This window comes from Narcine bancroftii, chromosome 5 (genome assembly GCF_036971445.1).
Source record: "Narcine bancroftii isolate sNarBan1 chromosome 5, sNarBan1.hap1, whole genome shotgun sequence".
Taxonomy (NCBI): domain Eukaryota; kingdom Metazoa; phylum Chordata; class Chondrichthyes; order Torpediniformes; family Narcinidae; genus Narcine; species Narcine bancroftii.
In genome coordinates this window covers 105609811-105627595 of record NC_091473.1, presented here as the reverse complement: position 1 = coordinate 105627595, position 17785 = coordinate 105609811, and the positions used below count along the sequence as shown (strand labels likewise).

Here is a 17785-nt window from a genome sequence, read left to right as displayed (position 1 = left end):
TCATAGGTTAGTTGGTCATCTTTGACTGACATGATCACAAGCCTCCTTTACAATTAAATATGCGTTTGTAGCGGCTGCTACACACAGAAAACACCACTGGACTTGGTGGGGTTTCCAGTAACTGTTTATTTGAATTTCGCGTGTGCCCCTTTAAGACCAACGGGAGTTCCGTCCCACATAGTGGTGATGTCCTCACATGGCAGGGGTGCGAGCGGTGGCCTAAGCCACGAGGCAATGAGCAAGCCTGATTGCGAGGTATAAGACCAGGAGTTCTCAGTCGAATGCACTCTACTACAACTCGGGTGGTCAGAGGTGCCAGCTGAAGAATGCTAGGGGGCACCACTGCCCATTGACCTCTTGCTCCAGGACACCCCCAATGGCTGTGGTGGATGTGTCCACAGAGAGTGCTGTTTTGGCGCTGGGTCAGTGGTGGGCCAGTAGGGTGGCACTCACGAGGGCAGCCTTAGTCTGGGCGAAGGTTGTCTCGGCCTCTTTCGACCACTCGAGTGTCGCTTGTTTAGAGGAGATCAGGGTGAACTGTGATCGCATTATGTGTGAGGCACCTGGGATGAAACAGTGGTAGAAGTTGACCATCCTGGTGAACTCCTGCAGGCCTTTGAGGGTGTCCGGCCTGGGGAACTGTTGTTTGGCCATGATTTTATCTTGCGATGGCTCTGCTCCATCCGTGGTGATGGTATGGCCCAAAAACTGTGGCAATTCCTTCCCGAACTGACATTTGGCCACGTTGACAGTGAGCCGAATTCAGCCAGGTGGCTGAACATTGTGCTGAGGTGGGTCTTGTACTCATTGTGATCCCGACTGGGAATGAGGATGTCGTTGACATAGATGAACACGAAGTCCAAGTCTCTGCCCACTGCATCCATGAGCCGCTGGAAGGTCTGGGCTGCATTCTTCAGGCCAAAAGGCATCCGGAGGAATTTGAAAAGGCCAAACGGGGTGATGATGGCGGTCTTGCCAATGACATCGGGGTGTATGGGAATCTGGTGGTAGCCCCTGACTAAATCGACCTTGGAGAAAACCTTGGCGGCGTGCAAGTTGGCCGTGAAATCCTGGAGGGGGAATGGGGTATCGATCAGGCGTAGTTGCATCATAAGCCGGCAGTACTCCCCGCAAAGGCGCCAACTCCCAGAAGTCTTGGGGACTATGTGCAGGGAAGATGTCCGAGGGCTGTCTGACCTGTGGACTATGCCAAGCTCCTGGAGGCGGGAGAACTCCTCTTTCACTAACTGCAGCTTCTCCGGCGGCAATCGTCTGGCCTTGGTGTGGAGTGGAGGGCCCTGTGTGGTGATGTGGTGGCGGACGCCGTGCTGGGGCATGTTGGCTGTGAACTGTGGCTGTAAGCTGGCGGGGAATTAGTCAAGGATGTGGGAGTACTCGTTTGAGCATGCAGACAGTTGCTATCCCTGGCCTGTGTGCATTGGATGGCTCGAGTCGGAGGGTCTGGAAAGTACGGGCGAGCGTGAGCTGACCAGCAGGCTGTGTGCACGAAGGAAGTTGGCTCTTAACAGTGCAGTTTGCATGGTGGCCAGTAGGATTTTCCAACGGTGTTTATCCTGCCCAAGGTGTACCTGAACAGTTCATATGCCGAAGGTCTTTATATCGGTGCCATTCTCTGCCCACTGGGTTGGGCCTTGTGCAGGTCTCAAGAGCAGTCAGGGCAGCACACTTAATTCTGCTCTGGTGTCCACCAGGAAACACTGTCCGTTGGTCTTGTTCACCACGTGTAAGAAACTGTTCATGTGGCCAGCCATCAGTGGCAGCAGGCTCAGTCGTTTCCCTGGTTTGAGCAGGGTTGGTGACATTTGTGGGCTTGTGCTCCCCAGCATTGGTGATAGAAGCACCAGGTCGACTGGTGTTCCTCTGTCTTCGGTCTGGGGGTGGGCTGTGGTTGGCTGGGCGCAGGACGGGCGACCTGGTTCATGGTGGCTTCGATCTCTCACTTCGTCTGCCACAACATGTCGTCATGGGCTGCGACCTTCCTGGGGTCTGAGAAGTCCTTGTTCGCTAGTAGGAGCTGGATGTCTTCCGGCATTTGTTCGAGGAAGGCTTGCTCAAACTTCAGGCAGGGTTTGTGACCTTCTGTCAGTACGAGCATCTCATCCATCAAGGTGGATGGGGCTCTGTCCCCCAGTCCATCGAGGTGCATCAGCCTGGCTGTGTGTTGCCGACGGGAGAGTCCAAAGGTGCTGAAGAGGAGCATTTTGAGGGTGATGTACTTGCCCTCCTTAGGAGGATCTTGGATCAGGTCATCCACTTTGGCCACTGTTTCTTTGTCAAGGACACTCACCATGTGTTAGAACATGATGGAGTCCGAGGTGATCTGCCTTAGTTGAAACTGCGCCTCTGCCTGCCCGAACCATGTGTGGAGCCGATGGGTCCAAAAGAGGGGGAGTTTCACAGAGACAGCGCTGATCGCTAATGAATCCATGTTTTGAGACCAGATAACATCTGGGCTCTGCGGAGTCACCAAGGTAGCGGCTGCTACACACAGAAAACACCATTGGCCTCAGTGGGGTTTCCAGTAGAAATGTTTATTTGAATTTCGCGCACACCCCTTTAAGGCCAACGGGAGTTCTGCCCCGTGCAGCGGTGATGTCATCATGTGACCCGGTGTGTGAGCTGTGGCCTAAGCCATGAGGCAATGAGCAAGCCCTGACGGCGCCATTTTCTGCAGCTGCCCTGGCAGCGCGGGGGTACAAACATGACCGGTTCGCTCACAGAGATGTGTGTCGCCACACTTTCTGAAATCTGTTTTCTAATTAAATGTGATCATCAAGTTGTAAGACAATGAATGAAGGTAGAATGTGTCATAAACTGTTTGTGGCAGGTGCAATTGATTTCTCCAAATTATGTTAGTTTGGTGGGCATTCAGTCTGAAAATCTATGATCTATAGTCACTTAGAGGAAGAAGCTTAAATATGAACTGGTCATAGTCAATTAAATTGTTGCCCCAGATATTTCAATATCTTTTTTCTATAATTCACTCTCTTTAATTCATTCCTTTGTGTATATTTCCACATTGGGCATTCGATAAATTGAACAGGTTTTTAGCGATAAATAGATGTCTTCTGAAAAAAATGAAGGTTAAATGAAGCATTTTGTTGAATTTTTGATGCAATTTTACTTCTCTGATAAACAAATTAAGTAATCAGCACAACTACAGATGTTGATGTCCACTGCTACTGATACTATAATTCTAAATCATTGTGACTGCAGAATTCACTCATATGGTCTATGATGATCACAACATCCCCTGCCATGAAATTGTGTCTGATCTTAAACCATTTCTGTTGCTTCTGCACTAGTGGAAGATATTCTTTCACATATCTTTTCCAGTCAAATCTAATATATATGCGCACCGGAAGTGGAAGGAGATACAATTTATATCTCCTCAGCCCTCCTCACCAATCATCCCCTTGGGATCTACCCCTGTGACTGCACTTGTGCCCATACTTCCTTCCTCACCACCATTCGGGGCCCCAAACAGTCCTTCCAAGTGAAGCAATATATCACTTGTGAATCTGCAGGGGTCATCTACTGCATCTAGTGCTCCCTTTATGGTCTCCTTTACATCGGAGAGACTGGATACAGTCTGGATGATCATCTTGTTGAGCATCTGGGCTGCAACAGCATGAATCTCCAGTGGCCACCCATTTCATTCCCCATCCTGTTCCCTTGCTGTCATATCTGTCCATGGTCTCAGGCACTGCCAGACTGAAACCACCCGCAAATTGTAGGAACAACACCTTATCTTCCGACTGAGCGCTCTCCAACCAGATGGCATTAATATTGACTTCTCTGGCTTTTGTTAACCCCCCACCCCCTCTGCCCCCCACTTTTTCCCCCAGCTCTGTCTATCCCTTCCCTGTCTCCTTTCACACAGACATGATAAATTCTCTCCACTCCCTTTATCATCTTATCATATCCAATTAACACCATTTGTTAGTCTAGATTCCTCCCTCAGCCAGCATTGTCTGAATTCTGAGATTTCCTGTTTCTGGCTCATTCTGCTTAACCCTTGAAGAAGCGCTCAAGCCTGAAACATCGACAATATATCTTTGCTTTTTATGGACACTGAAAGACCGGCTGAGTTCCTCCAGCATTTTGGTGTTTTTAAATTTATTTCTATTCTGCTAGTTTAATACTTGAAAATCTTTAAAATATATATTATGTATGATTTTATGTTCATAAAACCATTTGACACTGCATGGTCATGTCATGCTCTCCAATGCATCTTGATACCACTTTCATCAATATTAGTTTCAGCATTTTGTTAATGATTGGTAACAGCCTGAAGGCCACTCCGTTATAAAACCTATGACCCAAGGACCTCACTGCCACGTCCCAGCTTGCTTGGCCACCGCACACGAACCTTGGGTGTAAAGGGTGGGGCCAGTACTGCGCACACTGCACTCCATCTAAAAGCTCCTTTGCGCAGGCCCGAGGACATATCCACGTCCTCCCCCTCAATGCCATAAATATTCGTCCGCGAAGCCAAGCCAAAGAAGAAGAACAATTCTATAATTCCTTATTTCCTTTCTTATTTCTTGTATATCTCTGTTACCTTAACTCCGGTTAATCTGAAAACTGTTCCAAAATCTGAAAAATTTTGTGAGGTCATCTCTAAGACAGCCATTAACTTTTCAGCAAACTCTTTAGAATTCTAATTAAACTTTTTAGAAGACATACTTTTCTAGTTATCTTTTAAAACTGATGAAAAATAATGAATCAAGCCATAAATATGTAATACCTAATTTTAGTATGTTTTCTTCTTAAATATTCTTTGTATAATGATGTACAAATGAATGGTATGAATAGCAGTGCAGTAATATAAATATATTCAAATAAGATTAAAACGTAACTCACTAATAAAAAAAGGAAGAGAATTATTCAATAATAGTAACTAATAATGTCTGCTTTGTGAGGATCTTCACCATATTGATTGTTTCAGTTTATGAATGTTCCTTCCCTGCAACTTCTCTTCAGGGGAATTTGAGTAATCAATGAAATGCTAGATTTGGCAGTTGTACATATGTTATAAAATAAATATGAGGAAATGAAATCTATGTCGTACTGTAAAGTCATTACTCCAACTACATAATAAATATTATGTTTGGAATCATCAGGAGTGAACAGAAGGAATATTTTATTTTATTCTCAAACTTAAGAGACAGATGTTATACTAATTTTATTATTTTCAGTACACACAATTTAACACATTATAATTTTCTGAATTTAACTTTCTGCTACATATAGTATTTGGCACTAAAAACTAATAACTGGAATAAGAATAGGTGGTTTAAGTAAGGCTACAGAATAGCAAAATTGGATCACATGACACTAATTTGAATTTTCTAATTTAACCCTGAGTTAAATTAACTTTTAAATTTTTGTGACTCTTCTGGGTTAAATCTCCCCACTATTGAGTACATCTACAGGGAACGCAGCTGACGGAGGGCAGCAGCAATAATCAAACACCCACACCACCCAGCACATGCTCTGTTCTTGCTGCTGGCATCAGGAAAGAAGTATCGGTGCTATAAGACTCGCACTACCAGGTTCAGGAACAGCTGCTACCCTTCCACCATCAGACTCCTCAATGACAAACTCAATCAGGCATTCAGTTAAGGTCACTTACTTGCACACTTTATTGATTTTCTTTTTGTTCTCTCTGTTTTCATGCTAGGGGAGGTGATCATTTATCTTGGATATTTACTCTACTTTTGACTTCTTGCATGCTTTTTGGGCTGCTGAGCTTTTACTATTGTTTTCAGATTTTTATCGTATGTAACATTATGCTCTTCATTCCACACCATTTCTGATATAGTTCCTTTTTATTTCTCTTTGTAAATGTTGTCCGAGCTGGAGGACTTCAGTAGCATTACCTTTTATTTCATCTACAGTTTTGACAAAGAACTTGATGATCAGATGGAATAATTAGAATTGAAGTGGAATTGCATCCATAACCTTACAAATAGTGGAACCAATTTCTCCTGCCATCGGTTCTCAATTCTCTTGGATTCATACACTGCTTCATTAGTCCCAAGTAGAACATTTTACACAGTAAATGTCAAATAAATTAAAGTTCTGAATATATAAGACATCATGGAAGTAAATAAGTAAATAATTGCCAGCCACACTGGAGGCACAAAAATGAGTAAATGTTGTGTTGACTATATTTGGTAATCAAAACTTATAGATATAATATACATGCCAAAATGTGACTTTATTCTAAAGAAACATGGAAGATATTAATTATTTCAATGTAGGTTTTTTGTGAGAAAAAAAATAATTGTAGGGTATAGTCACAGAACAGCAAAATGATAGGGGCAGTTACCAAAAGTGCAGCAGCTCATGCAGCATTCATGGAAGGCAATCGGCAGTCAATGTCTTGTGTATGCCAAAAAAATCAGGCAGGCACCCAAATATATAGGGGAGGTGGGAAGGAGGAGGAGCACAAGTTACCAGTTCGATACAGGAGGGAGGGGGAAGAGAAAGAACCTGTGAGGTGATGAAGGGGGTCAGTGAGGTGAGAAGGATGCTTGATGGTAGGAGAAAGGAAGGGAAAGGGCTGGGATGATGGAAAAAAAATAAGGCGAGGAGGTTACTGAAAATTGGAGAAGTCAATATTGATGTCTGGTTGGAGACTGTGAAATATAAAATTTTGTTCCTCAAAGCCTCATCCTGGGAGACCATGGAGAATCATATCAGTATGACATGACTTATGTCTAGCACCATGACAGTCCACTTCTCCTGCAGCTCTGCACCTTATGTCTGGCCTTCTGTCCTGCTTTGTCACTGGCTCTGAGCAGCTGACATTGGTTGCCTTTTTGGCTGAGCTCCCAGGCTACCCTGTCACCTCTGACCTCCACCTGAACTGTGCGCTGGTCGAGAGCCTCCTGTATGGTGCTTGTTGACCAACCCCCCACCCATCCCATCCCCTGCCATGCTCAGCCTGGCCTAGGGCTCAAAATAGTCTGGTGGGTTGTAGTGGGTGGGGGGGGGGAGGGGGTGGTGGTTGATGGACAGGCAACTGGTAGAGAGGGGAATGGACTCCAGGGGTTAGGTGTGAGGCATTTGTTTAAAGGTACTAAAATCAAAATGATTCTGAAATCTGATAAATTTCAGAACAATGGCAGGTGTACGGTCCCGACAATCCCAAATAAAAGGTTAGGCATCTGTATAAAAACATAAGAAAATGAATATGGTCAAAATTGCATCAAGAAAGTTTACAAATACAGTTAATGCTAGATATCAAATGGTTCAATATAATTTTTTCATCAATTATATTATACTCCTCATAAACTGAATGGACAATTCTAATTATCTGAATAAATGTTTTCGATGTAATAAGGAAATAGGGACATTTTTACATTTGTTATGGACCTGTGTGAAAGTGGAACAATTTTGGAAAGATCTGAGTATATTGTTAGGACAAATTATGAAGATAAAAATACAAAAAAGACCCAAGAATATTTTTACTTGGGAATATATATGAAGCAGATATAAAATTAAGATTGGATAAATATCAAGACATTTTTTTACATATAGCCATAGCAACAGCAAAGAAATATATAGCAGTAATGTGGAAAACTGAGAATTTGGTAAAAATAGATAGATGGCATATTAAAATGCAAAATTATATACCTTTAGAAAACATTGCTTAGTTTAAGGAATAGAATTGGAAACTTTTATAAAATTTGGGAACAATATATGGATTTTATGAATAAAAGACCATCCACATCCTCCACTTTGTCCACCCCTCTCAGTAATTATAAAAAATAGTTAATGAATATTATATACATTAATAATATTTTATGTAGAAGTAGGTGTTCTTTCTTTTTCTTTTTTCTTCCTTTTTTTCTTTATTTTGGGGGAGGGGATTGGGGAGAAAATTAAGAATTATTGTATCATTTTGTATGATTTATTAAGTTACTTTGTATTGATACAAATTATAAATAAAATTTTCAAAAAAACCCATAAGAAATAGGAGTTGGAGAAGGCTATTTGTTCTTTTGAGCCTGCTTTGGCATTCATCGCTCATGACTGATATTCTATTCAGTAGCATTTTCCAGCAACTATATCACTGATTCCCTTAATTTCTCTAATTCCTTAATATTGCTTAGAAGGAACACATTGAGTGAAACTACAGGTCTTCAGGGTGGAGAATTTTCAAGTTTCAGAACCCTTAGAATGATGACATTTTTCCTCAGTCTCAACCTACCCTTATTCTTAAAGAATGTTTCCTGGTCATAGACTACTTTGAAAAGGAAACAGCTCCCCCTTAACCTAATCTTTCAAGCAATTTAAGATTTTTGTGTTTTACTGAGATCTCCTCCAATTATGCCAAACAATAAAATACAAACAAGTCTCCTCAAAATGAAAAAAATTCTATCCCTGGAACCAGATTAGTGCAATCTTGCTGCAATCATTCTATGTAAGTGCATCCTTTCTTAGATAAGGAAATTAAAATGACTCCGGTCTTTGATTAATAGTCTCTAATAGAAGGTTATTATTTATTATTATTATTATTTATTATTTATTGTTAGATGAATTTAACACAAACAACAAGAAGTAATGTTTCATTTATGAAACTATGTGCATTATAGTATTTGTCCCTTGAAGAAACGAAACAGTCCGGCAAAGTTTATTGCACATATATCTGGGATAAGTGGGCTATTATATGAAGAAAGGCTTGTCTTATATATGCTGGAGTTGAGAAGACTGAGAGGTGACTTGTCTGAAATATACAAGAAAGACCTAGAAGAACCTTGGGAGGGTGGACGTGAAGAGAATGTTTCCCCTTTTGGGGATCCAAGACTTGCGGCAACTGTTTAAAAAGTAAAGGTTATTTCATTTAAGACAGAGATGAGATGATTTTTATTTCCTCTCAGAAAATCATGAATCTTTGAAATTCTTCCTCAAAGGGCAGTTGTAAGTAGGGTCATCATATATTTTTAAGGAATGGGTACATAAGTATTTGCTAAACAGGTGCTGTGGTTTTATAGGACTGTAAAGATGAGTTTACAGTCAGATTATCTGTGATTGTATTAAATGATGGAGCTAATTCATGTTTTCATGTCTTCAACAGTTGAAACATTATAACAAATCAGAGGAGATATTCAATCATTTAAGTTTTCTTAAATTAAGAAAAATGAATATATATGCCCTTAAAACAACTAAAATAATTTAGTCTTACTACTTACCCAATGTACATTTCTGCCATAAATTGCTTTCTCCCATTCTTTTTTAAAGACTCTTGTAATGTATTGATGCACCATCAATTACTCGAAAGACTATTGTAGAGAAACCAATAGGCTTTTATTCACTTAAGTACATAAGCACATCCATACTGTTTGGTTATCTTGCACTGAGTTGCAGGGGGTTGTAGAACAATCACCTTTATACAAGAGCCTGTGGGGAGGGGGCACAGGTACAACCAGACAATTGGTGTGCCTCACCAGTCAATTGTACATAACTATGGTTTACCATATGTATATTGCCCCTTTGGACTTTGTGTGAAATCTTCTAATATAAGGTCAGCCAGCTACATGAGGCAAGGAGCAGGATAGAAGCCCATGACCAAGGAGGATAATGCAGCTTAACACGTGGCTAAAGACATGGTGCTGGAGGGCCAGATTCAGGTTTCTGGATCATTCGTTCTCTTCCAGAGAAGATGGAACCTGTCCTGGCAGGCTAGTTGGGAAGGTTTGCTTGTGCTGCTCCGCTAGGTTTAAATTAGATTTGCAGGAGCAGGGGATGGTAACCAGAGTGCCAGAGCAGATAGAGGAGTGGAGGAGGGTAAAGGTGATGTTAAAATTGCATGCATCATTAGAAGTCAACAGGTTGTACATGGTGGAAATGTTCTCAGGTGCATCTATTTTAATGCAAGGAGTATTATAGGAAAGGCAGATGAGCTTAAAGCATTGATTAGCACATGGAATTATGACATTGTGGCTATATGTGAAATTTGGTTGCAGGAGATGCAGGACTGTAAGCTCAATGTTCCAGGCCTATGTTGCTTCAGATGTGACAGAACAGGGTGGGGGAGGGGGGTGTGGTGGAGGATGAAATGGGGAAGAGTGACATTGATTGTCACAGCTGTGCTCAGGCAGGACAGGCTAGAGCTTGTATACTGAGGCTATGAGGGTGGAGCTGAGGAACAGGAAAGGTATGACCACACTCTTGGGGTTGTAGTATAGATTGCTCAATAGTCAGCGAGAATTGAAAGACCAAATCTATGGAGAGATAGCAGACTGCTGCAGGAAACATAAGGTTGTGATAGGACATTTTAACTTTCCACATATTGACTGGGATGCCAATATTGTAAAAGAGCTGGATGGCTTGGATTTTGACACATGAGCTCAGGTAAGTTTTCTCAATCAATATATAGAGGGGGGGGCGTGGCAAGATGGCGAAGAGTCTAGACGTGTAATCTCGACCTCTCTGGCCAGACTTTTAAGAACACGTTTTTAACTCTTTGTTTTCAGGTTTAAATTTTTTAAAACTTAGTTTAAAGTATCAAGAAATTGTTATGGCTATTAATGGTAAAAAGATTAAACCTCAAGTACAGAAGAAACTACATTTTCAGAGTGTTGAAGATTTAGAGCATAAACAGTCTGCTACAATTTCAGGTTTGCTTTCTTTCAAGCCTAAACCACAGAGATTGCCTGTGGGAGCTGTAAAAAAAATGACTACTACTCACCAGGAGAAGGACATCGCTGGAATTACCCGTTCTCAGAAGGAAGGTGTGTGTGCTCCCAATGTGGATCCTGATTCTGGCAGCCTGCCGACTTTAATGGAGGGGGCACGCAAGAAGACGACTCCATTGCATGAAATGCCCCAGGAAGTGTTCCAACCTGAATATCTTGATCTTTTCCATGAGTTTTTGAAGCAACAACAGGTTGTGGGGGAGAACAGCGTCGGCCCCCTGAGGAAGTCTGGGTGCTGTCGCTGGAAGTCCAGACCTGCAGTAAAACTGTTAAACTGCCTGTGGTTGAGATGCAGCAGGAGCTGCAGTTATCTGAGAAAGCAGGGCTGAGCTTTTCTAAATTACAATGTAAACAGCTAAGCTTATCATTCAGCCTATGCTGAAGGAAATGTCTCAGAGGCTCAGTTTGGAACTGGATACAGTTAAAATATGTGTGGAAGCATCTTGTGAGGATTTTAAACAATTTCAGGCTGATTTTTTGAAATGTCAACAACAAGTGGCTTCTAATACAGAAAAAGTGTTGGAGGTGGAAAAATCCATTAAAGAATTGCGAGAACGTGAGAGGGAGTTAGAGAGGAAAGTAGATTATTTGGAGAATCAAAGTAGAAGGAATAATGTGAAGATTGTTGGTTTGAAGAAGGTATGGAAGAACAAGATCCTCTTCATTTTTTTACTGAATGGATTCCACAAATACTGGGGCAGGAATTTTTCTCTGGAGGTCTGGTATTGGTAAGAGCTCATAGAGCCTTAAGAAGAAGACCTTTGCCTGGTCAACCACCGAGACCCATGATAATTCGATGTTTGAATTATTTGGACAGAGAAACGATACTTCGTTTAGCAGTGCAAAACGCGAGACAACGACAAGCTCCGTTAATGATTCAGAATAGTAGAGCTTTTTTCTATCCTGATTTGAGTCAAGAGGTTATTCAGCGTCGGCGTCGATATAATCCAGTTAAAGAAGTTTTGTGGCGTAAAGGTTATAAGTCTACTTTTCCCTATCTGGCAGTGTTGAAGGTGTTTTGTGGAGACTTTCAATCTTGCTTTTTTGAGAATGAGTGCGAAGCAATGAGTTTTGTTGACTCATTGCCAGATGTAAGAGGACAAAGACGTAGCCCACCATTGTCTCCTGAAGAAAAATCTGGTTGTTTTGGAAATGGAAGAAATGAGAGAAATGGGAATGGAAAGAGTCTGTTTCCTTGAAATGGGGTTGCCGAGTCTGGAATTTCTTGGATGAATAGAAGAACTTTCTTATTTTTATTTTCTTTTTATGTTATTATGATATCTTGTTGTTATTCTTTGTTTGGCTGGGGAGGGAGAAATTTGCTCTATATTCTACTAGTCATCAGCCACTGGTGGGTGATCCACACCCAACTTTTGTTTAGGGATTACTACCTTTTGGTAGTTTATTTTTTGGATTTTTTAAAATTTTTATCTTTTTTTAAATTTTCATTTTATTTAGACTTTAATTTGTGGTTTCTTTTTCTCCTATTGGAGGGCCTATTTACATTGATCTGAGTATTTATATATTGATATTATTAGTTTTTAGTAATATTACTGGATATGTCAAAGTTGAAGTTTGTTACTTTTAATGTTCGGGGTTTAAACACTGCGATTAAGCGTAAGCGTATTTTTATCAAGTTTGATCTGTGGTAAAACATGTGTTCGGTAGAGATATGATTTTACCTGAAATGATTAAATTTGAGACTTTTGGCATAATGAGATGAAATATTGTTTAATAATGGAAAAAAATTACATATGTTTCATGGATAACTATAGTTTTTTTTATTAATAGGTGGTTGTTATATTCAGAATATTTACATTTTGATTTATATTGACTAGATTTTAATATGTATGCTTTGCTTTTCTTTATTTTTTTTATTTTTTCTTTATGGCTCTCCTTAGGAAAGTTAGCTGAAAGGGGGGGGGGGGGGTTTCTTTCCTTTTTTTTTCTTTCTTTTTTAAAAAAATATATATAAAATATAACATTCAAGATAATAAGTAACATATATAACAATAAACAAATATAACATTCATGCTTTGTTTATTGTTATATATGTTACTTATTATCTGTATTTTGAATGAATAAATAAAGTTTAAAAAAAATCAATATATAGAGGTACCAACTAGAGAGAATGCAATACTGGATCTCTTTTTTAGGGAATGAGGCAGGACAAATATGTAGGGGAACATTTTGGGTCCAGTGATCATAATGCCATTAGTTTAAAGATAATTATGGAGAATGATAGGTCTAGTCCCTGGGTTGAGATACTAAATTGGAGAAAAAACAATTATGAGGAAATAAGATCTAGAATGAGTGGATTTGGTTAAGTTGTTTTCAGGCAAGGAAGTGTGAAGTAAGTCGAAAATCTTCAAAGGTGAAACTTTGAGAGTACAGAGTTTGCATATTCCTCTCAGGATTAAAGGAAAGGTTAGCAGGCATAGGGAATGTTAGTATTTGAGGAATATTGGGGATGTGGTTAGGAAGAAGAGAAAGGTGTATAGCAGGTTTAGGCAACATGGAGTAAATGAGAGATTTGAGGAGTATTTAAAAAAAACGAAAAAAAAAACCAAGAAATAAATCAAGAAGGCTAAAAGAAGACATGAGGTTTCTTTGACAGACAATGTGAAGGAAATTCCTAAGGGAGTCTAGAGGTATAATAGGAGCAAAAGGATAGTAAGGGACAAAAATGGTCCCCTTGAAGATCAGAGTGGTTGGCTTTGTATGGAGCCAAAAGAGATGGGGATTTTCTTAAATGATCACATCACTGTTTTTAATTTTTTTTTCATCAGTATTCACTCGGGAAACTGGCATTGAGCCATGTGAAGTAAGGAAAACAAATTAGATTTAAGAGGAGGAGGTGCTTGCTGTCTTAAAGCAAATAAGGGTAAATAAATCTCCAAGGCCTGATAAGATATTCCCTTGGACCTTGAGGGAGGCTAGGGTAGAACTTGCAAAATTGCAGGAGCTCTGGCAGAAATATTTAAAATAGGCCAGAGGATTGGAGGATAGTTCATATTTAAAAGAGGCTCCAAAAGTAACTCTGGAAATTATAGGGCGGTGAGCCTGATGCCAGTAGTTGGTAAATAATTGGAATGTGTTCCAAGAGATTGGATATCCAATTATTTGGATAACCAGAAAATGATTAAGGATAGTCAACATGGCGTTGTGTGTGGTAGGTTGTGTTTAACCAATCTTATGGGGTTTTTTGAGGAAGTTACCAGGAAAGTTGATGAAGGAAAGGCTGTGGATGTTATTTATATGGACTTTATTAAGACCTTTGACAAGGTCCCACATGGGAGGTTAGTCAGGAAGGGTCAGGCGCTAGGTGTTCATGGTGTAGTAATGAACTAATTCCATAATAGGAGAAACCAGGAAGTAGTGGCAGATGATTACTTCTCAGACTGGAAGCCTGTAACTAGTGGTGTGCCTCAGGGATTGGACCATTATTGTTTGTCATCTACATCAGTGATCTGGATGATAATATGATAACTTAGATCACCAAGTTTGGAGGTGACACAAAGATTGGAAGTGTTGTGGACAGCGAAAAAGTTTTTCAAAACTTTTAGAGGAATCTGGACCAGCTTGAAAAATGGGGAGAAAAATGGAAGATGGAATTTAATGCAGACAAGTGTGAGATGTTGCATTTTGGAAGGACAAACCAAGAAAGGACAAACATGTTAAATGGTAGGGAACTGAGGAGTGTGATAGAACAGACAGATCTGGGAATGTAGATACGTAATTCCCTGAAAGAAGCACTACAGATGGATAGAGAGTTGTAAAGAGAGATTTTGGCATATTGGCCTTCATAAATCAAATTATTGTATATAGGAGTTGGGGTGTTACGGAAAAGTTTTATAAGACATTGGTGAGTCCAAATTTAGAGTATTGAGTGCAATTTTGGTCACCTAACTTGGAGAAAGATGTCAATGAGGTAGAAAGAGGGCAGTGAAGATTTACTAGGATGTTGCCTGGATATCAGGAACTGAGTTACAGGGAAAGGCCGAACAGGTTAGGACTTTATTCCCTGGATCATAGAAGAATGAGGGGAGATTTGATAGAGGTACTTAAAATTATGAAGGGGGATAGACAGAGGAAATGTAGTTAGGCTTTTTCTACTGAGGTTAGGTAAGATGCAAACCAAAAATATGGGTTAAGGGTGAAAGTGTAAAAGTTTAGGGGGAACATGAGGGGGTATTTCTTCACACAGAGAGTGGTGGGAGTGTGGAACGAGCTGCCAGCTGAGGTGGTGAATGCAGCATCAATTTTAACATTTTTTTAAAAAGGTTAAACATACAGCATGGTAACAGGCAATTTCAGCCCACGAGTCCATGCCACCAAATTTACACCCAATTAACCTACACCCCAGATATGTTTCAAATGGTGGGAGGAAATCGGAGACCCTGGGGAAAACCCACGTAGGCACTGGGAGAACATATAAACTCCTTACGAACCCTGGTCCTGATTGCGAGTGCTATAAAGGCATTGCGCTAATTGCTATGCCACCCGTGCCACCCATTTAAGAAGAATTTAGACAGGTACATGCATGGGAAAGGTGTGGAGGGCTAGGCACTGGTTGCAGGTCAGTGGGATGAGACAAAAAAAAGATTCAACACAGACCAGAAGGGCCAAAGGGGCCTGTTTATGCACTGTAATGTTCTATGTTCTATATGGCAGTATTATATGTGTGGCAAGTTTTGGAACTTAAGTCTACAGTGGAAGAGCCAGGTTGCTGTCTTTGGAATGTCCTCTGCTTTAAGCTGTTCAACATATATTGCTTTGAGTGAATTGGATTGGCTGAAAATTACCTTCTGTGGTGGTGTTGTGGATCTGTCATCACTTGAATTTGATATACAGATTTAACTAGCGTTTTTTTACTTGATCCAAATGAACACACTGGGAGAGTCTCTCAGATTGTCAAGAAACATCTGTCTTCATAGAAAACTGAGAGAAAGATGATGATTGACATTTAAAAATAGTGATGTGATCATTTAAGAAAATTCCTGGTGGACTGATGACCATGTCAAGCCATCCCACAATGGTGCAGGATGGGAGGTTTTTTATTTTTTACAGAAACATTATCATGCCTGCCACATATAAACCATCTTATAAATTGTGGTTCTCATCCATCTAATTACCTTTTATTCTTAGCTCCAAATGGTCAAGATGATGAAGTAATTAACATTCTTGTACCAAGCGTTTTCATCTCAAGGTATCTTGACTGGTTGGTAGTTTGAACAGGTAACACTGAACAATGGTGCTACTCAGGAGGATTTAAATAAATGATTGGGAGAGTTGGGACTCACATTTACAGTTTAGAAGGAGGGGAGAGAGAAGCATCTGTAGTAAATGGAGCAGGAAAATCTAGTGGTCAGAATAACTAAAATTGTGTTAAGCATAAACTGCATTTACTTTTATGCTAAAAGTCTTAGTAGGTGGTGAAAGAAAAATAAAATTATTAGTGCAGCATTAATTAATTAAACTTACTAAATAATGTCATAGCATTTACAAATTTTCCACTCATTTTAAAATTAAGTCCAATCCTAACAAAGCTTTGACATATTGAAAGGAAATTAGATTTGATTGTTTATTTATTAGTTCTCAAGTGGACTCATCAATAGTTTAAGGTGTGTTTGTATTTCCATACATTAAGCAAATAAAAACTGATTATAAAGGGATCATCTTTATGGACATGAATAAATTATTAAGGATTCCCATTATTTCAATATATAATTGCAGATTATATATATTTTAAATAGAATATACCCATTATTTAAAATATTTAACCAACAATCATTTATTTGCTAAATTTTTCCATTAGTGACAGGGCTGAGAAATGAGTATTTCTGATGGCATTGTAGCAGGACAATACTCAAGACCTTTAATACAACTGAATAGATCTTGTATATTATTGGAAATGAAAATATGCCACTTGAATGTCAGAGTCAAATTGGTTATGGGGAAAGAGTGATGCAGGGAGGATGTGTTAGCTGCTGCAGAATGACCACCACTTTGGCTGGAGTTTGGGAGTGTGCCATTGGTGAAGAGGAAGGTCAATGGGGAGAAGTAATCAGTATCTTTGTAGTAGTTGGAGAAGAGAAGAAAAGAAGCAGTTGGTCCCAATGCTAAGGGGATGGAGAAAAATTGGGCCTGGGGTTGGGGTCCAAGTAAGTTCAAGTCAATTGTGCTTGGAGCTGGTAGAGAATAAATCCTTTATTTGACAACTGGAGAATGGTGGTGTGGAATAACAGAAGGATATAAGAAGCATGGGGGTCAGATGATTGGAAGGGATTGAGTGGCTTGGGTAGATCAGAGGACCAAAGGTGTCCAGTAAACATATTGGAGGTTGCTGATCAGAGATGTATTGGGGATGACATCTGTTACATGACAAATCAGCTTGTGGTCAGAATGCCAATTTGTGTTGCTGAGTGAAGAACTTGTCTTGGAAGTGTCCAATAACAATTACTTCAGGGGCATCATACTCTGAAGTTCCTTGCAATATTCCAAAAATAATATTATTTGGAAGAAAAGCATAATTCTGTGTGGATAATGTGAACATTTAATTGGAGAACCTAGAAGTAGTGAATTTTCAAAATGACACAAAAAAACCCACAAAATTAGCTGTTAATTTAAATCTGCAGGATGGTATGAAGAGAAATGTTGCATAGAAATATTGAAACACAACATTGTTTTGTTCAGTTTGTGGTTCTGAAGAGATCCTGGCTGCTTTATAATGCTCCACAAAATTAAATGATGAGGGCAAATGGATTGCAGATAGAATAAAGGAGGAACGATAATATACATTGTTCGTTTGTTTGGATGATAATGTAAAAGTGTTGATGGTATTCCAACAAAAAAACTTTTAAGCACTATATGGCATTTACTCAGGTGTCTCTGTTGTCATAAGGTTTCAATCTTATACATGCTTGCATAGAAATAGTACACCTTCATAGCATCTATGGTAACAATAGCTCAACTTAGCCTCAGGCTATGCCATTCATTTCTGATCTTTTGTTTTGTGACAGAAGGTTTAATATTGTTTTCAAATAACATTT

At 39.9% G+C, this 17785-nt stretch overlaps 1 protein-coding gene and 1 long non-coding RNA gene across 8 annotated transcripts in view; both read left to right on the top strand.

Moving 5' to 3' along the window:
* agbl4 (AGBL carboxypeptidase 4) overlaps positions 1 to 17785 on the top strand; it is a 294365-nt gene that overhangs the window by 36209 nt on the left and 240371 nt on the right. The gene's annotated exons all lie outside the window — the stretch shown is intronic.
* Positions 1 to 17785, top strand: part of LOC138763815 (uncharacterized) — a 44902-nt gene that overhangs the window by 24800 nt on the left and 2317 nt on the right. The window lies entirely within an intron of this gene.